The sequence below is a fragment of the Zingiber officinale genome, chromosome 2B (assembly GCF_018446385.1).
Source record: "Zingiber officinale cultivar Zhangliang chromosome 2B, Zo_v1.1, whole genome shotgun sequence".
In the NCBI taxonomy this organism is placed as follows: domain Eukaryota; kingdom Viridiplantae; phylum Streptophyta; class Magnoliopsida; order Zingiberales; family Zingiberaceae; genus Zingiber; species Zingiber officinale.
In genome coordinates this window covers 49,909,223-49,932,569 of record NC_055989.1, presented here as the reverse complement: position 1 = coordinate 49,932,569, position 23,347 = coordinate 49,909,223, and the positions used below count along the sequence as shown (strand labels likewise).

The window sequence follows — 23,347 nt, the reverse complement described above, 5'->3', positions numbered from 1 at the left end:
GGATCGGGTGGAGGATGGGACACCAAGAAGACATCAACAAGACCGTATTACTAGACCACAACGAAGACATGCCCAAGGGATTGATGTCGAAGAAGATGAAGAGGTTATTGTGGAAGACTTTGATGAGCAAAACTACAATCGAGGCAGGATTGGACATCGAGGAGATAGGAACGGAACTAGAAGAAATAATGATTTAGGAGGGATTAAGATGAAGATTCCAATCTTCCAAGGGAGAAATGACCCAGAAGCTTACTTGGAATGGGAAACTAAGATGGAAATGGTGTTTGACTGTCATGAATTCTCAGAGTTTAAAAAGGTGAAGTTAGCTGCCATTGAATTCACTGATTATGCTATTGTTTGGTGGGATCAAGTGGTGATGACTCGGAGAAGAAACAGAGAGCAACCTGTGTCCACTTGGGAGGAGATGAAAGTGCTCATGAGAAGGAGGTTTGTACCCAGCCATTATTATAGAAGCTTATATCAGCGGCTTCAAAGGTTATCTCAAGGCTCCAAAAGTGTGGATGAATATTTCAAGGAGATGGAGTTGTCCATGATCCGAGCTAATGTCAATGAAGATCGGGAAGCCACTATGGCCAGGTTTTTACATGGTTTAAACCCAGAAATTGCTGATATTGTTGAATTGCAGCATTATGTTGAGCTGTCGGACATGGTCCACCAAGCACAAAAAGTGGAAGAACAACTCAAGAGGAGAGGATTGGCTAGGAAGGGACAACCAATGACTACTCACGGCACATGGCGGACAGCTCCAAGAAAGGAGGAACAACCTCAAAATAAGCCAAAGTTTGAACCCTTCAAGAAGCCCAAACCTACACCATCTACTACTCAAGGTAATCATGAGCCCATTTCCTCCAAAACTCGTGATATCAAGTGTTTTAAATGTCAAGGGCATGGTCATATAGCTAGTCAATGTGTGAACAAATGGGTGATGGTAATAAACGCTCAAGGTGAACTTGAGTCGGAAGATAAGGATGAAATAGTTGAAGAAGTGCCACAAAAAGAGGACAGTGATGATGAACAACATGCTGTTATTGGAGACTTATTGGTGGCCCGACGAGTTCTCAATCTACAAGCTAAGGAGGAAGAAGGTAATCAAAGGGAGAATTTGTTTCATACCCGTTGCTTTGTCAATAACAAGGTTTGCAGTGTTATTATTGATGGGGGGAGCTGCACCAATGTGGCAAGTACTGATTTGGTGGAGAAATTATCACTACCAACTCGGAAACATTCACGACCCTATCGACTCCAGTGGCTAAATGATTGCGGAGAAATCAAGGTAACAAAACAAGTCTTGGTAGCAATCTCCATTGGCAAATATGAAGATGAGCTGTTGTGTGACGTGGTTCCCATGCATGCATGCCATCTATTGTTGGGAAGACCTTGGCAATTCGATCAAAAGGTAACACATGATGACCTCACAAATAAGTATAGTTTTACTTTGAAAGGGCAACCTATTATTCTTGTACCGTTGACTCCAAGACAAGTTATGGAGGACCAGTTGAGACTACAAAAAGCAAATGAAAAGAAGAAAGAAAAAGAAATTGAGAGAAAAAAAATTGAGAAAAAAGAAGAAGAGGGAAAGAAAAATGAGGGGAAAGAAGATGAGAGGAAAGAGACAAAAGGAGTGGGCAAGGAAAAAAAAGGAGAGAGAAAGAAAAATATTTTTTATGCAAAAAAAAGTGAGATTAAGCGAGCTTTGTTTTCAAATCAACTGCCCCTTATCCTTTTGTATAAGGAGGCACTCTTGAGAACTAACGACCTTAACAATTCTTTGCCTAGTGTTATTGTTTCTCTCTTACAGGAATTCGAGGAGGTCTTTCCTGAAGAGGTTCCGCATGGTTTACCTCCCATTAGAGGAATTGAGCACCAAATTGACTTTATACCCGGTGCCTCCATTCCGAATCGACCTGCCTATAGAAGCAATCCGGAGGAAGCGAAGGAACTTCAGAGGCAAGTTAATGAATTATTAGAAAAGGGGTATGTTCGAGAAAGCATGAGTCCTTGCGCCGTGCCTGTGTTACTAGTTCCCAAGAAGGACGGAACATGGAGGATGTGTGTGGATTGTCGAGCCATCAACAACATCACGGTAAAGTATCGCCATCCAATTCCTAGGATTGATGATATATTTGATGAATTGCATGGTTCTTGTGTGTTCACAAAAATTGATCTTAGGAGTGGATATCATCAGATTAGGATGAAGGAAGGTGATGAATGGAAAACTGGTTTTAAAACCAAACATGGCTTATACGAATGGTTAGTAATGCCTTTTGGCTTAACTAATGCTCCTAGCACTTTTATGCGTTTGATGAACCATATTTTGCGTGCTTTCTTAGGAAAATTTGTAGTTGTGTATTTTGATGATATTTTGATTTATAGCAGAAGCTTAGAAGAGCATGTTACACATTTAAGGTTAGTTTTGAGTGTGCTAAAAGAAGAAAAGCTTTTTGCTAACCTCGTTAAATGCTCCTTTTGTACGGAGAAAGTCGTGTTTCTTGGTTTTGTTGTTAGTGCTAAAGGTGTTGAGATGGATGAGGAAAAGGTGAAAGCAATCCAAGAGTGGCCAACACCGACAACAATTAGCCAAGTGAAGAGTTTCCATGGTTTGGCCAGCTTCTATCGAAGGTTTGTTCGTGATTTTAGCAATATTGCAGCTCCTCTTACTAAAGTCATCAAGAAAAATGAGTCATTCAAGTGGGGAGAGGAGCAAGAGAGGGCCTTCAACACTTTGAAAGAAAAGCTAAGTTCTGCTCCTTTACTAATCCTACCAGATTTTTCTAAAACCTTTGAAATCGAATGTGATGCTTCTGGTGTTGGTATAGGTGCTGTGCTTATGCAGGAAATGAGACCCATTGCTTATTTCAGTGAGAAGTTGAGTGGAGCCACTCTCAACTATCCCACATATGACAAGGAAATGTATGCATTGGTGAGAGCATTGGAGACATGGCAACATTATCTATGGCCAAAAGAATTCGTGATTCACACAGATCATCAATCTCTAAAGCATTTGAAGAGCCAACATAAGTTGAACCGACGCCATGCTAAATGGGTAGAATTCATTGAGACATTTCCTTATGTGATCAAATACAAGCAAGGAAAGGAGAACGTTGTTGCTGATGCACTATCTCGAAGGTATGCTTTACTGTCCACTTTAGATACGAAGTTACTTGGATTTGAATATATCAAGGATTTATATACTAACGATACTGATTTTTCTGAGGTGTTCAAAGCATGCGATGAGGTTGCATTTGGTAAGTTCTATAGGCATGATGGGTTTTTATTTCGTGAAAATAGATTGTGTGTGCCTATGTGTTCGTTACGTGAATTATTCACTAGGGAAGCCCATGGTGGTGGATTGATGGGTCATTTTGGCGTTACTAAGACTTTAGGGGTTTTACAGGATCATTTCTTTTGGCCTCATATGAAACGCGACGTGGAAAGAATTTGTGAGAAGTGTATCACTTGCAAACAAGCAAAATCTAAATTGAAACCCCATGGCTTGTATACTCCTTTACCTATACCAACCTTGGACTGATATCTCAATGGACTTTGTTTTGGGATTACCCCGGACCAAGAGAGGGAGAGATTCAATTTTTGTTGTGGTAGACAGATTCTCTAAAATGACGCATTTCATTCCATGTCATAAAACCGATGATGCATCGCATATAGCTGAATTGTTCTTTAAAGAGGTTATTAGGTTGCATGGCATGCCTAGGACCATTGTCTCTGATAGAGATGCAAATTTTTTGAGTTATTTTTGGAAGACTTTGTGGGGGAAATTAGGAACTAAATTATTATTCTCTACTACTTGTCACCCCCAAACTGATGGGCAAACTGAAGTGGTCAATCGAACCTTGTCCTTTTTACTTCGTGCGGTCATTAACAAGAATTTGAGAATATGGGAAGATTGTCTACCTCATGTTGAATTTGCTTACAATAGGAGCATACATTCTGCGACTAAATTTTCTCCATTTGAAATTGTTTATGGTTTCAATCCCTTGTCACCATTAGATTTGATTCCTTTAGCTGTAAGTGAGCATATAAACTTAGATGGTAAGCAGAAGGCCGAATTCGTAAAGAAGATTCATGAACAAGCACGGCTGAATATTGAGAAAAGAACTCAGCAATACATGCAACAAGCTAACAAGGGGCGCAAGAAAATTGTGTTTGAACCAGGAGAATGGGTTTGGTTGCACCTCCGAAAGGAGCGATTTCCGGACAAACGTTGTTCTAAACTTCTACCTCGAGGGGATGACCCATTTCAAGTATTAGAGCGCATCAATGATAATGCCTACAAACTTGAACTACCAGGTGAGTATGGCGTACATTCTACTTTTAATGTTGCTGACTTATCCCCGTTTGATGCAGGTGATGATTTGAGGACAAATCCTTTTCAAGAAGGGGAGAATGATGTATGCCCAAGGGCTGAAGATAGGAGAGATCAGTTATCACTTCCAGAAGGCCCAATTACAAGACTACGGGCAAAGCGTTTCAAGGAAGCACTAAATGGGCTAATCAAAAAACATTGGGAGGACTATGAGCAAGGAGAAACAAAGATAATCGCAACTGCTAGTCATGGCCTAATTCACGTAATCGGGCATAACCATCCATGACTGGCCGCGCTTAACGGAAGAACGCTAATAAGCATGCAAAGCATGAGAATTCGTTCATGCATGAAGACTTAAGTATTTTAGATTGTTTAATGAAGCATGCAACTTGGGACTCTAATTGTGCATGCATTTATTTTGTTTTGGGTTTCTAGATAGCTTGCATGAGACATGCAACATTGGAACTCTAATTGTGCATGTACTTATCTTGTATTTTCCTTGTTCACTCCCATTATAAAAGGGAGGGACATCTTAGTATGAAGCAACTTAGTTTTTTTGGTGAGATTGTGTGCTCTCTTAGTTCTTGAAGGACTTGCTGAACTTATCGAGTCTACTCTCGTGGCGTTCAACCGATCGAAACTTATCACCCCAAGGTGTGACGTTTCTTTTCTTCGTAGGCCTGGTTCGTGCCAATTCTTGGTTACGGGTCAAGGCTCACACTCTTGTCGTTTAGTTCTTGGGGTTCTATCCACCCTTGTTTCGGGTTCCATCACATTTGTTGGTGGGATTCGTATCACATATGACGGGAGCGACATCGGTATTCTTGATAGAGTAAGACCACTAAGTGCATGGCCATGCCCAAATGAGTCAACATTAGATGTTGAGCTCATTTGATCGAGTGAGTCTACTTGGAGTTCAAGATTTAGATTGATTAGAGGATGACACGGTCTATGCCTCATATTGATCAATCTAGATGTCTTGGATAGAAGGACAATGTCACATATTGTGAGGAGTCACAATTAGTAGTCACAAGGTGATGTCGGATCTTGACATTCTTGTAACTTGGGTAGTAATGATGTGTTGCTAGATACCACTCATTACTTATGCTCCTAAATGGGTTTAGGGCATTGCCAACGTTACAAGAACCTATAGGGTCACACACTTAGGACAATTAGATGGAGATTAGGTTCATATGATGAACCAAGAGGATTAGATTCATTTGATGAATCAAATTGGATTAAGTGTAATCCTAATTGGGCTAACTTGAGTTCGACTCAAGTTGATTCATTTGTTCAATGAGTCTAATTTAGATTTTGACTCATTGAATCAATTTAATTAAATGAATTAGATTCATTATATTAAGTTGGCTTGAATCAAATGGTTAGATTAGATCAACCATGGAAGAGATTGGGTCAAGTTTGACTTGACTTAAGAAGGAAGACCAAAGGTTAATTTTGACTTGACCTTTTGCCACCTCATTGGTGAGTTGGCATTAGGTGGACCAATGATGATACTCCACATCATCATGGGTGCCACCTCATGGAAGTTACAAAGCCATTCTCTTTAATGGCTTCATATTAATTGCAATTAATGCAATTAATTTGGGAGTTTTCACCATTGAGAGTGGCCGGCCACTTTTTTTTTTGAATGTGAATTCATTTTTCATTCAAGTGGGTGTATCTTCTTCTTCTTCCTCTTGAAGCTCTTCCTCTCCCTCTCCTCCTTACTTGGCCGAATCTTACCAAGGTGCTAGCACACCTTTGTATGAGGTTTTCTCCACCTACGTGTCCGTGTGGATACTTCTAGAGGACCGACGCTTGACGGTCTAGAGATCCGGCAACTCCTTGGACGAGCGGGAACGCGAAAGGGCACGCTTCAAAGTATATTCTTAACACATAGATCTAGGAGTAGATCTAAAGAAGGTTTTTCAAACTCGTACTCGTATTAATCGTTCGGTTTTCCTTGCACGGATCCGTTGGCCTTGGGTGATTCGGGGTTTCCGCGACGCGAAAAGCGATTTTCGCGGCCCGAAGAACCCAACAGTGGTATCAGAGCCACGTGCAAGGCTTGTACGAGTTTGATTTTTGGTTTTAAGAAAATTAAAGTTTCTGTAATTTTCTGTAAAATTATGATTTTATAGTTTTTATGGGTAATTTTTCCGTAGAAGCGAAGCACAAGTGTCTCGGCACTTGTAGGCTTCGGCTACCGGAAAGATTTTTCCAAAACGGCTTCGTTTTGCCCCAAATCCGTTTGGGACAGCGGGCTTGGGTGCCATTAGATCGCAAAGGAGCAACTCACGATGGTTAGATCGTGGGTAGGGGTACTGTCCCTAACCCCGCAAGGGGATTTGCTCCGCGATTGCACTCGAAATCGCTAAAAACGAACCTGCCGGGAAGATTTTTTCGAAACGGCAATGTCTCGACCTAAATTGTTTTGGGACAGCGAGTTTAGGCGCTATTGGATCGCAAAGGAACCCTCGCGATGGTTAGATCGCGGGTAGGGGTGCTGCCCCTGGCCCCGCAAGGGGATCCGTTCCGCGATTGCACCCGAAACCGCTAAACGGGTCCGCCGGGAAATTTTACTCGTAAAAATTGTAAAAATTAATTTTAAAATTATAGAAAATTATGAAAATATATAATTTTGAATTATATATTAATTTTGTGAAAGTCATGGCCCAAAGCCCAATATGATTGGTTGTGTTGTAATTCATAATACGGCCTGCGTGCCGTTATGTGTTTGCGAGTGCTGTATTATATTCGCGACCTGCGCGTCGTGCCTTCTCTTATTTTCTTGTTGTAAATTAGATTTAGACTCGAATGTAACTCGAGTTTCAAATTGTAATGTACAAATTGGAGCGGTGGAGGGTCCACACGAGACGGAGTTCCGAGGCGGGCACGAGCAACACAAGGTGGTCAAAGGGAGGAGCTTGAAGAAACTGTTGACCCTAGGTTGACCAATCGATCTTCTCATTGGCTTGAGAAGATCGTAGTAGGGCCATGACTAAATCACAAATAGATTAATTAATTGCTTGTGTATGTGATGCATATTTAATAAGTAGTTAATTAATTAGTGCCTTACGATTAGATTAGATCTAAGTCGTGCACATGATGCACCCTTGCGATTAGATTAGATCTAAGTCGTGCACAAGATGCATCCCTTTCGATTAGATTAGATCTCAATCGACTCAACTCTAATGCCTAACCGTGTCGTGATACCTATCACTACCTCGATCACATGTATTGTTGAATCTGCCAAAGCAGAGCAATACATATTATCTTGGTAGGGTACGGAGGGACAATCTTGGTCCCGTCTATCAACGCATGGGTGGATACAAACTCAATTAGATTGAGTATTCCTAGTTACTCGGTTGGATCGAGTCAGCTATAGGCATTCTTCCAATAGTTGGAAAGATAGGTCAAAATCACATCTATATTAACTCTCGGGCGTATTAGCCAAAGCTAACTCGAGTTTTAATACAAATGCGGATATTGGTTCTATAAACAAGAGTTGCATAGAGATGTAATTGGTAATCGTTACCTACCGATCATACTAAGCCTTGGGCGTATTAGCCAAAGCTAACTCAAGGGTTAGTATGATGTGGATCTTGTCCCACAAGAATTATAGAATTCAGTGGGAGCATCATTTAATTAAAGGCCTAATTAAATGATTTTTAAAGAATATGATATTTATTTCTGTAAATTTTCTGTTGTAGATAACCATGTCGTCAAACACGAATTCCTTCTCCCTGCGATCTGTCCTTGAGAAGGACAAGCTCAACGGAGCGAATTTCCTGGACTAGTACAGGAACTTGAGAATAGTTCTCACCTAGGAACGTAAACTGTACGTTCTGGAGCAGCCCATTCCGGAGGCTCCTCCTGCCAATGGCCCGCGAGCTGACAAAGATGCTTACAAGAAGCATCAAGATGACGCATTAGATGTGTCATGTCTAATGCTCGCGACCATGAACTCTGAGCTTCAGAAGCAACATGAGTTGATGGGCGCTTACGATATGGTTGAGCATCTTCGCCAACTATATCAGGGACAAGCGAGGCATGAGAGATTTGAGATCTCTAAGGCACTGTTTCAGTGCAAGATGTCAGACGGGGCTCCCGTAGGTCCTTATGTACTCAAGATGATTGGGTACATAGAGAACCTACAAAGACTGGGCTTCCCACTTGGCCAAGAGCTGGCCACTGACTTAATCTTGCAATCCTTGCCGGATAGCTATAGTCAATTCGTTCTGAACTATAACATGAACGAGATTGATAAGCCACTGCCCGAGCTCCTTAGTATGTTACGAACTGCTGAGGTTAACCTTTAGAAGGTTAAGCCCATTCTGATGGTCCAGAAGCATAAGGGCAAGGGCAAGCCCAAAGGCAAGGGAAAGTCCCAAGCCAAGGGCAAAGGCAAGGCACTGAAGCCGAAAGGAGGGGTTGCCAAGGATGCTACCTGCTTCCACTGCGGTCAGACCGGGCACTGGAAGAGGAATTGCAAGGTATACTTGGAGGTTCTTAAGAAGAAGCGAAGTGAGACTTCCACTTCAAGTATATATGTTATAGAAGTCAATCTATCTATTTCTACATCATGGGTATTAGATACTGGATGTGCTTCTCACATTTGTACTGATGTGCAGGCACTCAGAAATAGCAGGGCATTGACAAAGGGCGAGGTGGACCTACGAGTAGGCAATGGAGCACGGGTTGCTGCTTATCTCTGCCCTCTGGGCTTGTATTAGAATTAGATGAATGTTGTTATGTGCCTGCTTTGACTAAGAACATTGTATCAGTTTCTTGTTTAGACAAGAAAGGTTTCTCGTTTACAATAAAGAACAAATGTTGTTTCGTCTATTTAAACGATATGTTCTATTGTAGTGCACCTCTGATAAACGGACTCTACATTCTAGATCTAGAGAGCCCTATTTATAACAAAAATACCAAGAAGTTCAAGTCAAATGATCTGAACCAAACTTATCTCTGGCACTGTCGCTTAGGTCCTATAAATGACAAGCGCTTATCCCAGCTCCATAAGGATGGTTTGCTGGACTCATTGGATTTTGAATCATATGAGATATGCGAGTCATGCCTACGAGGCAAGATGACCAAGACTCCCTTTAGTGGGCACAACGAGAGAGCGACTGATTTGTTAGGACTCATACATAGTGGCCCTTTCAATGTCGCTGCTAGAGGCGGTTATAGGTACTTCATCACGTTTACTGATGACTTCAGTAGATATGGTTATGTGTACTTGATGACACATAAGTCTGAATCCTTTGAAAAGTTCAAAGAATTCAAGAATGAAGTACAGAACCAGCTAGGCAAGAGTATTAAGATACTTCGATCAGATCGAGGTGGTGAATACTTAAGCCATGAGTTTCGTGACTACTTGGCTGAGTGTGGGATTCTATCCCAACTCACGCCTCCTGGAACACCACAGTGGAATGGTGTAGGTCATTAGGCCTTAGAGCCTATACTGATTGGCACTAGTGCTAGTGGGAGATTGTTAGTTAGAGCCCTAAAGCCAATCATTTGATGACTGTATGGACTCATTGTATCATATTCTTGTATATTAATAAAGACATTTGTTTGGTTATTATACTTATTTGTATTAGTGCCAAATAGACTAAGTATAATAGCGTCCTTGAGTAGAAGGTTCATACCTATATCAATCGATTAGTTGAATCGATAGTGAGATGATATAGGGAACACTACTCTAAATCATTCCTAGTCGAGTATTAACATTCAGAGACAATGTTAATGCAATAAGACTAGCATGTAGGTCAACTCGATGCCTTGATCTCACAAGTCATGGATATGGAGATATCAAGTTGACACATGGGTATGCATTGGAGAATGTATACTAAATGACCCGCCATGAGAAAGTATCATGGATCGTTATATGAGTGTCATATACTTTCTCATGTGGCTATTAGTATGACTATTAGTCCTTGGACCTGAAGTCACCATGGATCCCTACATAAGGAGTTATGTACTTTGGTTTCGTCAAACGTTACCCGTAACTAGGTGGACTATAAAGGCGATTACTGGGTATATAACGAATTATGTAGAGAGATGTGAGTGATGTAGATGGGATCTATCCCTCCCATATGACGGGAGCGACATCGGTATTCTTGATAGAGTGAGACCACTAAGTGCATGGCCATGCCCAATGATAAAGCCTAAAATCTATATTAAATGTCACAAATAGGCTTATCAAATTAATAAATATATATTTCACTGAACCCCTTAATTAAACAATAATGTTGTAGTAACGAGCCCAGGATCGATCCGAGGAACCAACGGTAGAATGTAATTTAGGATTGTCTTTATTTCCTATTTTTGGGGTTTTCGATATAAAAATGGAATTGGGGGGAATTAAACTTGAATTTAAATCTAAAAAATGAAAAGTACAGCGGTAAAGAAATTAATCTAAAGCATAACTAAAACCTAACTATGTGCCAATGAACAAATCATTACGCATTGTCACACTACGTTATGATAAATCCATCAACACACTTAAACTAAATATGGAATAACAAGACAGAAATAAAATCTAATCTAAGCAGAATTTAAACCCTAACTTAGAACTTAAACACTAAACAATTAACTAAGCATCAAACAAGAATTAAACAACTACCAAACATGAATTAAACTTCAACAAAACAAAGAAATGCTAAATTGCAATGATAAGAACACTAATAAAACACTAATAAAACGAAATAAATCCTAACCAATCCAACTCACAACCAATCCATACAAGTTTCACACTCAAGCCGTCACACAAGAGTGCCAAAGTTGAGACCACCCAACTTTGGACCTCGATGGAACCTCAATGGCGTTTCAGCTCCAAGATTGCTCAAGAACGCCGACGGACCACCCCCGACGAGCTAGAACAAGTCAAAACCCAAGAAAATGCCGAAAATCTGGAAATCTGCCTCTAGATCTGATGGAAGGCTGTGGAACGCGGATGAACGTCGAGTGAAGCTCAGGAACACTAGAAGACCACCTCCGAATGTTGCTGATGGGAATCGGAGCTTGGATTTGGAGGACCACCGCCAAATCGAGCTGGAAATGGAAGATGCCGCAAGCCAAATTCTCCGCCGGAGATAACACTCGCCGGTGCTCCAGATGATCGAGATGAGCTGCAAAGAAGTCTTCCACCAAGGTAGAAGCTCGGGAAATGGATTGGAGAAGGAAAGGGGTCAGAATCCAGAGAAATGCCGCGGGGACGAAGCTGCTGTGCGTGGAGGATTCGACGAAGGAAGCTGGGTACTGTAGCTTCTGTTTTGAATCAGATCTGGATCTGAACGGACGGCTGGGATGATTCCGGGCTAAATCAATGGTGAAAAGTCATCCAAATTCCGATCTTAATTTACTGATGTTGATCTAGGGTCTGGATCTACCATCCCGTAGGTCGGATCGATCAGATCATCACTGGATGGCCCGGATCTGCACAGTCTTCATTGAACGGTCCAGATTAATCTGGCTGGATCAATGGCTGGATGAACTCAGATCTGGATAAAAACTTCTGGATCTTCATCAATGGCTTAGATCTGCTCTCCATTAGGTTGGATCGGCCAGATCTTCAACGGATGGTTCAGATCTGTCCTATTCTTGATGAACGGTCGGTCCATAATGCTTCAAAGCTTGATCTTCTTGTTTGGACTCTGATTCGAGCCCAATTTCGGTCCAAATAGATCCAAATCTAAGATACTTTGATGCCTACAAAATAAGAATTAAATATTAGCATCAAATAACACCAAAAATAATATAATTTGCAATTAAGTCTAAAATTACACAATATGCACAAAATGTGATATAACCATGATTTAAACTATGAAATCAACATCAAACCATGCATATATGAATCAAAATAATGCAGTAAAATCATGGTTATCAAATCCCCTACTCTTAGTCTTGAACGTCCCGTGAAAGTAAAGAAAACTCAAAATCATCTCCATAGAAAATTTCCTAGCAATATCTAAAAGATAGTAAAAAGAATTTAACTAAGACCATCTAAAGATCACAAACAATCATGAATACAATCCAAATAATAATCAGTAGGCATGGTAGTTTCAATCCAATTGAAAAATTAAGCAAGTTGCAATCTCACGAGGTATTTACCTATTCTATCTCTCACACTCAAAATATGTATTAGTGGAGCTCACTCAATGCAACTCACAACATTTCACTACCATAAGCTTGCTTATTTCCTACTTCTTCACCACTATAAAACATAGCATACATGAATCAAAAGGAATTTATCATCAAAAATTTAAAATGGAGCAATAAGAACAATTTAAGTGAATGAAGTGGCAAAGGAAAAGGCTTAAATGAAGAAAATGAGAGAATGAGAGTATTGGAGGAGTATACTTGATGAGTTGACCATTTTGATGTATAAAGAGATGAATACCATTTGATATTATCAATTCAAAATGCCAAGCTAACCTCCCCTCCAATTTAATAGCAAACCAAAAATCTTGATACTCTTCCTTCACCTTTGATACTCTTTTGATGTGCCACATTTTTTTTCCTTTCCTTCACTGTGTTTACTGAATTTCCACTTCAATTCTATCACTTCAAAGCTAAAACCATCTCACAATAATTAATCAACAAGAATCCCCTCCCCCACACTTAAAATTTGGCCGTCTCGGACAATAAAGAACCACATGCTTTCCAATTCTTAACACACTTCAAAAACCACTGTTTACTCTGTTACTACTGCAGAATTCTTTACTTTCTCTGCATATCCGAATACAACATGAACAAATAACATTACAAATTGGGCATTTAACTTGGATTAGTCACTGTCCAAGAAGTACATAAGAGAAGGTGGCACAATCTTTACTCCTCAAGGGCAGGACAACACAAAACTGACTATTCCTGCACTTGTAGTACTGAAATTCTGAACAAGTGTTCAAACATCAGAAATAATTTCTTGCATTTCCAATTCTAACAATAGCAAGAACAACAACTTGATTCATCTGTTCATACTGCTCTTGGAATCAACATCTTTAGCTCCAAATAATTCTGAAGTCAAGCTTCATTGAATACATCCAGCAGTATGAACAGATATGACTTCCTGATTCAAGTTCCAGATTTTTACAATTAAGACAGTTTCAGCTTGTATCATGGAGAATTCAGTTTAACATAGAATGAATAAGAAGTTCAATTTCATTTACTGCTGATCAAAATCCACACAAAATTGGCACTAAACAGTGCAGTGCAATTTGACAACTCCAGATTCAACATCTTCGGAAATGCATGCTCTACATCATGGTACTGGTTCTGAAATTCCTTAGAAGAAATGTAGGGGCATCCTCTTAAAGTATTAGTATCAAAAATTGCAAAAACATTTGATTGCAGCTCTTAAACTCCAACTCCAGCAATTTGATTTAGCTGCAGTTCCCAGATTTCAATTTCATAATTCTGTTTAAGCAATCAGAATTCTGTCCAATCCAATTCCCGGAAAAACATGAAATCTTTGTTGATGTGTGATTTCTGCGCAATCTGGGTATTCAAATTGCTGGAATTCTTATTCTTTGATAGCTGTAATGAACTCAATTCCTGCTTGGTTACTTTAGTTCCAAAAGAATAAAAAAAACAGAGAAAATATAACCTACAGCAGAAAAGACATAGCTTCCAATTTTTCAGTGAATTCCATATATTATGAGAACTATATGACTTAATTTCGTTCATCAATTAGCTCTCCAAGTGTCTCCAAAGTTTGATTAGAAACTGCCTTAGTTGAAAACTGCTCATATTCAGATTTAGCACTGAAATTTCTGCAGGACTGACTTTATATCAACTATGCCCTGTTTAGCCACTGAAATTCCCAATACTTCTTCATCTTATTTCTTAAAACCATTACAATTCATGTCTGAAGGTCTTTCATTTTCCAGCAGCTCTTTTTCTTCACATTTCTCTTCCCAATTTGGCACATAAAGGCCTACATCATTTTACAAAATCTACATTTCTGAATTTTGCACTATTTTCATTTCTATCCTTGCAACAAACATTTCCTTTCTTTCTGATTTTCATTTGTTCAATTACAAATATGAAATTCCATTCTTTGAATTGTGTTTCAGTTCCCAACTCGAAAGCTATCACTATCTTCTTTTACTCTTCTCATTCACCCAACAGCAACTTCAAAATCCAGCAATTTGATGCTGTCACAATCCTGTCCAGCAGGTTTATAGAGTATGGAAGAAAAATAAACAACGATTGCTGCAGGAAATACAAGAACTTCACTTCATTCCCAAATGTTTCGAAGGCTTACAATGAAAAAGTTACACACACTTGATACACATGTAAACTGAATTCGGTTTCCAACATTTCACCACAGTTAAAAATACCAATCGTTGCCCTTTCTGTTTAAGAATGCTTCAAGCTCTACATAATCATGAAAACAATGCAAAAGGCATAGGTAAAGAATTAGAATCAGGTCTGAAACCAAAAGGGACCAATGATATGGAAATTGATACAAAATTGGCACACACAACTCAAAATTGATTCTGTGGAATTTTCAGGTTACATTTCCTGAAATGTAAGTTGAACAGATTTTGTGTCAAATCTGTAGCTGAATCAGAAATCAGAAGCTAGAATCATTTCTTTGACTCATCAAATCATGAACCCATTTTTCCTTTATCTCTTCAATTAGCTTCACCATTGACTTCAAATTCCAATTCTGATCCTGCAAATCAGCTTCAATTTCCCCTTCCTGAACTCTTCAATGTCTACAATTCCCGTATCAAAGTTACTGCCAATTTCTTTCTAAACTCAAGCTTCATTTTAGTTCTTTTCCTTTGATTAGCCAAAACTTGGTATCACAGCAACAACAATTTTAGCAATCAGTCATGTCTGTGGCTGTTTGCACTGCTGCAACTTATTTTCATAGAGTTTGCATCCTGCAGATTCAACTTTCAAAACAACCTTTCAGAATTGATTTCTGCAATAAATGAATTGCAGACTTGCAAAAATCCTTACACCCGAAAGCTTCTCCTTTCATTGCTTCTTTCTGCTTAACAACTCATTATCTTTGCACAAGCAATTCTCAAAATGGCACACTCTGTCTTTCTTCATTCCCTTTTCTGCTATCAAACTTACTGAACAGAATTGGACATGCCACTCTTCTTCCTTTAATCTACAGGTTTTTGATAATTCTGCTAGATTATGTTAATTGAGTCTTCAAAATCTGTAATGAAATCAAAATTGCAGAATTGGCTTCCTGAATTACAACTCAAAACAACTCATCTTACGAATTCCTTAGTTGCAAGCACTCCACCATGTTCAAGAATTTGAAAGAACACCTAGACTGAGTGACTTTGATCAAATATTCTCATTTCAATCTGAATTTCCTGCTGTCAATTTCCCTTGTTACAACAATCCAACTGCTAACTACAATTCTACACTGCATTCTTCCAAGCTTTTAGGTATATGACATCAAATAACTTTGCAAATTAGATACTTAACTTGGACAACAACAACCTTCAGAGAATTTGAGAATTTGAAATTGAACTTGGTTCCATTCCAAAAGCAATTCCAGAAATCAGATCTGCTTGTCCGTCCAACTTCAGAATCCAGCATCAGTAATTCAATAACCATATCAAATTCTGCAACTCCTCTTCTCCATTGGCTTTAAGCTTAACCCACAGATTCTACATTGACAGATTTCTTGAAAGCAGATTTCTGTCAAGCTTCAAATTGAGGCTTTTGATTTAATGAAATCTGAACTCAATCTCAGCTGCTATATCCTTCAACTTTTCAGAGTAATTGACACTCCATTTGAATGCTTAGTTGATGAAATAATAACCACTCATTGAATTCCGAATTTTAATCCATTTAAATCACATTCCAGTGGCTACTTAAAGCTCCCTGTTTCTTCATTGTTTTGTGTCCAGAAAAATCCCTGAATTCATCCTTTTCTTATCTTGCAAATGTCATACAAGATAGCATACTATTTATTCCAGCATCTTCCCCAATTCCAACTAAGCTTCCACTCATTTGGATATTGCATTCTACTTTTTGATACAAAACTGATACAAACTTTTCAGCCCTTCCCCACACTTAGCCTTTATCATCTTGAAAAATCTAACTCAAAGGATGTTGAATTCTTGATGAATTAAGCTAAAAGTCTCTTGAGCACTATACTTCTTTTGAGTTGGAATGCTGAATCTGATTTTTGAAGCTTGCATTATCATTGTTTAGATTGAATCATGACACTTGCTTTTCCAAAACCTCCTTAACTTGATCTGAATCACAACTGGTTCAGTGTTGCAGCACTCTCATCCCACTCCATAGATGCAACAAATGATAGAAAATGGAAGCACAATACCTCCCCTTTCACCTCACTGTTTGAGAATCGATTGCTGCCCTTTTCTTCAATTTTCCAAAGTAATTTATACTTTTCTTCAATTGCTTCATTACTATAAAGATTTGGCACAAACAATTCTCGAAATGGCACACTCAACTGCTGTCCATTAATCAAAAAGCATTTCTAATCATTTCTTTACTTCAACAAGAGCAAGGACAATTTAATTGCATAAAAATTTCAGCTCCACAATTGCACTGAGCAACTCCATCATCAAGTAATTTTGCCAAAATATTTATCATCTCATCATCTATCCCCCACACTTAAAACAATGTCCATCATCAAACAATCTAACTCATCAAGATAATCAACCAAAACCCTCAATGAAATAATGACAAGCAAGGATAATCAAGGGATTGAATGCTAGACAAGAATATTTTAAGAAAATTGTGGAGAAAGGAATTTGAAATTGTGAGAGAACAAGAATGACAAATATCCTTTATATCCACGCATACATATGCTATTATGGCTTTGAAAAGAAACTAAGCAAGTTCTAGAGTTTTAATAGCTATGAGTGCATGTCTCACAAAGAAAATAATGAGGTATAGGCTTAAAGTGGACCTCACTAGGTAATATTCATGCAAACAAGCTCAATCAATCAAATTGGAATTCCCTACCATTTTAACCAATATCATGTAAGAAAGGCATCCAATCATGTTAAATGACCTAAATTTAATGATCAAATTTAAGAAACTTTTACCATCTTACAAATATTACTTAGAAAATTCCCATGGTGACTTTTATTCAAATGAAATGCTATGTATACTAAACCAAAATGCAAAGTATGAAAATAAAATGCAAATTGCAAAGTATGGAACTAAAAAACGTATAAAGAATTTATTAGAGAAAAAAACTAAACACAAAGCATGAATTTAAAAATGCAAAAGAAAGCAAGATTGGAACCAACTCCCCTTTAATTCCCGGTGGTTGAAGAAGGTTTAAAAGTAATAGCCACCCCGGAAGTGGAGTAATCATGGTTCCACTTAAATTCTTCTTATTAATCCTTTTTCTTTTCAAAATTCTCTCCGGAGGTCTAAGGCGGTTCAGTTTTAGCACCCACTCCGGAAGCTTAGGTTCTCCTACAACATCAATCAAAGAAAACACCTCCCACACACATGTGGGATAAAAAGAAAATAGGAGACAATTAGTGTGGGTAAAAGATATTTCAAGAAATGATTCACATCTAATAAAATCAATAAATGGTACCTCTATAAAATTCTCTGAAAAATTACACAAAATTCTCACCTTGTCATCTTGAAAGGTACCTGGAGTGGTGCTTGTTACCTCTTTCTCCTCAAATAAATGCTCAGACTCCAATTCTGGCGAATGTTCAACTTCATGTAGTGATTCTTGGGTGCTTGGCTCCATAGCACAAGTCCCTACACTTACATCCTCATCATCATCAAATCCAGGTGATTCTTGAGGTAATGCTTCCAGTAAGCATTCCCCTACACATAAATCATCTTCAAAATCAATACCTGCATCATTCACAACATCTAGAGCAACATCATTAGTAGAATCAGAAATTTGAACAACTACATCATCATCACAAATAAAACTAGAAAATTCTTGTGAATAAATGGGAGTAGTGTCAGGCCTGACAAGATCTCCACAATCCACCTCTTCACTGGCTCTTTGTGCTTGTAACTGATTAATGGATGATGCAATCTGATCTAACTGACTCTGAATATTCTATATCTTTGCAAATTGTTGCTCTTGATACTCTCTCATTTGTTGCATAACTTCATTGCATTTCCACATTGATTCTTCAATTTGTTCTTGTGCTTCCTCATACCTATTCCGTTGCTCCATAGGTAGGTAGAACTGATAGAACTGAGTCTGAGGCTGATAAAAATAATTCTCCATCCCATCTCCAAAATACTGATGATATGGATCCATGGTCACATGACTTTCCTGTTCTTACACTGAAACACTAGCAAATAAAATCAGAAGACTCAGGAACAAATAAAATCAACACATGAATATATAATCATGAAAGCAATCAAAACAACAATCCTAAAATTACTAAACATTGCATGTTACAATATCCCCGGCAACAGCGCCAAAATTTGATAAAGCCTAAAATCTATATTAAATGTCACAAATAGGCTTATCAAATTAATAAATATATATTTCACTGAACCCCTTAATTAAACAATAATGTTGTAGTAACGAGCCCAGGATCGATCCGAGGAACCAACGGTAGAATGTAATTTAGGATTGTCTTTATTTCCTATTTTTGGGGTTTTCGATATAAAAATGGAATTGGGGGGAATTAAACTTGAATTTAAATCTAACAAATGAAAAGTACAGCGGTAAAGAAATTAATCTAAAGCATAACTAAAACCTAACTATGTGCCAATGAACAAATCATTACGCATTGTCACACTACGTTGTGATAAATCCATCAACACACTTAAACTAAATATGAAATAACAAGACAGAAATAAAATCTAATCTAAGCAGAATTTAAACCCTAACTTAGAACTTAAACACTAAACAATTAACTAAGCATCAAACAAGAATTAAACAACTACCAAACATGAATTAAACTTCAACAAAACAAAGAAATGCTAAATTGCAATGATAAGAACACTAATAAAACACTAATAAAACAAAATAAATCCTAACCAATCCAACTCACAACCAATCCATACAAGTTTCACACTCAAGCCGTCACACAAGAGTGCCAAAGTTGAGACCACCCAACTTTGGACCTCAGTGGAGAACTTCAGCAGCGTTTCAGCTCCAAGATTGCTCAAGAACGCCGACGGACCACCCCCGACGAGCTAGAACAAGCCAAAACCCAAGAAAATGCCGAAAATCTGGAAATCTGCCTCTGGATCTGATGGAAGGCTGTGGAACGCGGATGAACGTCGAGTGAAGCTCAGGAACACCGGAAGACCACCTCCGAATGTTGTTGATGGGAATCGGAGCTTGGATTTGGAGGACCACCGCCAAATCGAGCTGGAGATGGAAGATGCCGCGAGCCAAATTCTCCGCCGGAGATAACACTCGCCGGTGCTCCAGATGATCGGGATGAGCTGCAAAGAAGTCTTCCACCAAGGTAGAAGCTCGGGAAATGGATTGGAGAAGGAAAGGGGTCGGAATCCAGAGAAATGCCGCGGGGACGAAGCTGCTGTGCGTGGAGGATTCGACGAAGGAAGCTGGGTACTGTAGCTTCTGTTTTGAATCAGATCTGGGTCTGAACGGACGGCTGGGATGATTCCGGGCTAAATCAACAGTGAAAAGTCATCCAAATTCCGATCTTAATGTACTGATGTTGATCTAGGGTCTGGATCTACCCTCCCGTAGGTCGGATCGATCAGATCATCACTGGATGGCCCGGATCTGCAAAGTCTTCATTGAACGGTCCAGATTAATCCGGCTGGATCAATGGATGGATGAACTCAGATCTGTATCAAAACTTCTGGATCTTCATCAATGGCTTAGATCTGCTCTCCATTAGGTTGGATCGGCCAGATCTTCAACGGATGGTTCAGATCTGTCCTATTCTTGATGAACGGTCCATAATGCTTCAAAGCTTGATCTTCTTGTTTGGACTCTGATTCGAGCCCAATTTCGGTCCAAATAGATCCAAATCTAAGATACTTTGATGCCTACAAAATAAGAATTAAATATTAGCATCAAATAACACCAAAAATAATATAATTTGCAATTAAGTCTAAAAATACACAATATGCACAAAATGTGATATAACCATGATTTAAACTATGAAATCAACATCAAACCATGCATATATGAATCAAAATAATGCTGTAAAATCATGGTTATCACCCAAATGAGTCAACATTAGATGTTGAGCTCATTTGATCGAGTGAGTCTACTTGGAGTTCAAGATTTAGATTGATTAGAGGATGACACGGTCTATGCCTCATATTGATCAATCTAGATGTCTTGGATAGAAGGACAATGTCACATATTGTGAGGAGTCACAATTAGTAGTCACAAGATGATGTCGGATCTTGACATTCTTGTAACTTGGGTAGTAATGATGTGTTGCTAGATACCGCTCATTACTTATGCTCCTAAATGGGTTTAGGGCATTGCCAACGTTACAAGAACCTATAGGGTCACACACTTAGGACAATTAGATGGAGATTAGGTTCATATGATGAACCAAGAGGATTAGATTCATTTGATGAATCAAATTGGATTAAGAGTAATCCTAATTGGGCTAACTTGAGTTCGACTCAAGTTGATTCATGTGTTCAATGAGTCTAATTTAGATTTTGACTCATTGAATCAATTTAATTAAATGAATTAGATTCATTATATTAAGTTGGCTTGAATCAAATGGTTAGATTAGATCAACCATGGAAGAGATTGGGTCAAGTTTGACTTGACTTAAGAAGGAAGACCAAAGGTTAATTTTGACTTGACCTTTTGCCACCTCATTGGTGAGTTGGCATTAGGTGGACCAATGATGATACTCCACATCATCATGGGTGCCACCTCATGGAAGTTACAAAGCCATTCTCTTTAATGGCTTCATATTAATTGCAATTAATGCAATTAATTTGGGAGTTTTCACCATTGAGAGTGGTCGGCCACTTTTTTTTTTGAATGTGAATTCATTTTTCATTCAAGTGGGTGTATCTTCTTCTTCTTCCTCTTGAAGCTCTTCCTCTCCCTCTCCTCCTTACTTGGCCGAATCTTACCAAGGTGCTAGCACACCTTTGTGTGAGGTTTTCTCCACCTACGTGTCCGTGTGGATACTTCTAGAGGACCAACGCTTGACGGTCTAGAGATCCGGCAACTCCTTGGACGAGCGGGAATGCGAAAGGGCACGCTTCAAGGTATATTCTTAACACATAGATCTCGGAGTAGATCTAAAGAAGGTTTTTCAAACTCGTACTCGTATTTATCGTTCGGTTTTCCTTGCACGGATCCGTTGGCCTTGGGTGATTCGGGGTTTCCGCGACGCGAAAAGCGGTTTTCGTGGCCCGAAGAACCCAACATGAACGTGGCCGGCGGAGTTAATAGACCGCAGACTACAGAGGAATTAGTCAGCAGTGCACTGATTACGGAGCACTATCAGAAAGCAATGAAGGAGAATAAAGGTCAGACACGAGCCGAGGGACAGAAACCCCAGAATACCAAAACAAGCTGGAAAGGAATTTCTACCGGAAAAAGAAAGCAGTGGGACAATGCAAAAAGTGGGTCAGTAAATAAGCAACCGAGATATCCCCAGTGTTCTATTTGTGGGAAGCTGCATTCTGGATTGTGTCACAAAGGTACAAGAAAGTGCTATAATTGTGGACAGGAAGGACATTTGGCCAGAGACTGTCCTACTCAGATGCAGGCACCATTCCAGCAGAACAACCAGAACAGGGGTGCTTTTTCACAGCTACACCAGATGCAAACGGCTATAGAAGGGACTTCGATCAGCCAAGGGAGGTTGGAAGCCCCGCCAACGACAACGAATGCCAGGGTTTTTGCGATCACTAGTGAAGATGCAGTGAACGCCTCTACCGTCGTTACAGGTCAGCTGCGTATTTTTAATCAGCATGCTTTAGTATTATTTGATACTGGGGCGACACACTCGTTCGTCTCAACACCATTTACAAGGAAATTAGACATACCATCTCAAACCCTAAATGGTACATTCTTAACAACCCTACCATCCGGGGAAGTTATGCCATCGGATCAAATGCTGCGGGTCGTACCTATTCGAATCGCAGACAGAGAACTCTACTGCAATCTGATAGTACTTGACATGCGGGATTTTGACATTATACTGGGCATGGACTTCTTGAGCAAGTATGGCGCCTCAATTGAGTGCCGTAATAAGAAGGTAGTCTTCCGACCTGAAGCTGAATCGATGTTTGAATTTATTGGAGAATCTGGGAAAGAAACTGAAAGATTCTTATCAACGGTAAGGGCACAAAGTATGGTAGACAAAGGTTGTAATGGATTTCTAGCACACATGGTTGACACAAGACCAGCCGGAAGCCATAAACTAGAAGAGGTCAGAGTAGTATGCGACTATCTGGAAGTATTTCCTGATGAACTACCGGGATTAGCACCTGATAGAGAAATAGAATTTACGATTGAAGTAGTTCCGGGCACTAAACCAATTTCTAAAGCACCTTACCGGAAGGCACCAACTGAGTTGAAGGAGCTTCAAGAACAGCTACGAGAATTACTTGATAAGGGACTTATCCGCCCTAGTCACTCTCCATGGGGAGCTCCGGTATTGTTTGTGAAAAAGAAGGATGGGTCTATGCGAATGTGTATAGATTACCGAGCACTAAACAACGCGACAATCAAGAACAGATACCCCCTTCCGCGGATCGATGATCTATTTGACCAATTGAAGGGAGCAACTATCTTCTCAAAGATTGACTTAAGGTCCGGCTATCATCAAGTAAAAGTGAAACAAGAGGACATACCAAAGACAGCCTTTCGAACAAGATACGGGCATTATGAGTTTGTAGTTATGCCCTTCGGAGTGACAAATGCCCCTGCTGTATTCATGGATCTGATGAATCGGGTATTTGTGGCATATCTCGACAAATTCGTGATTGTCTTCATTGACGATATTCTCATCTACTCGAGAACTCAAGAAGAGCATGCCGAACACCTGAATACAGTATTGCAAATTCTTCGAGAAA

General features: G+C 39.3%; 1 pseudogene; it reads left to right on the top strand.

Moving 5' to 3' along the window:
* Nucleotides 1-298: 298 nt before the first annotated feature.
* LOC122049105 lies at nucleotides 299-4,316 on the top strand (annotated as a pseudogene).
* The last annotated feature ends 19,031 nt before the right edge of the window (nucleotides 4,317-23,347 follow it).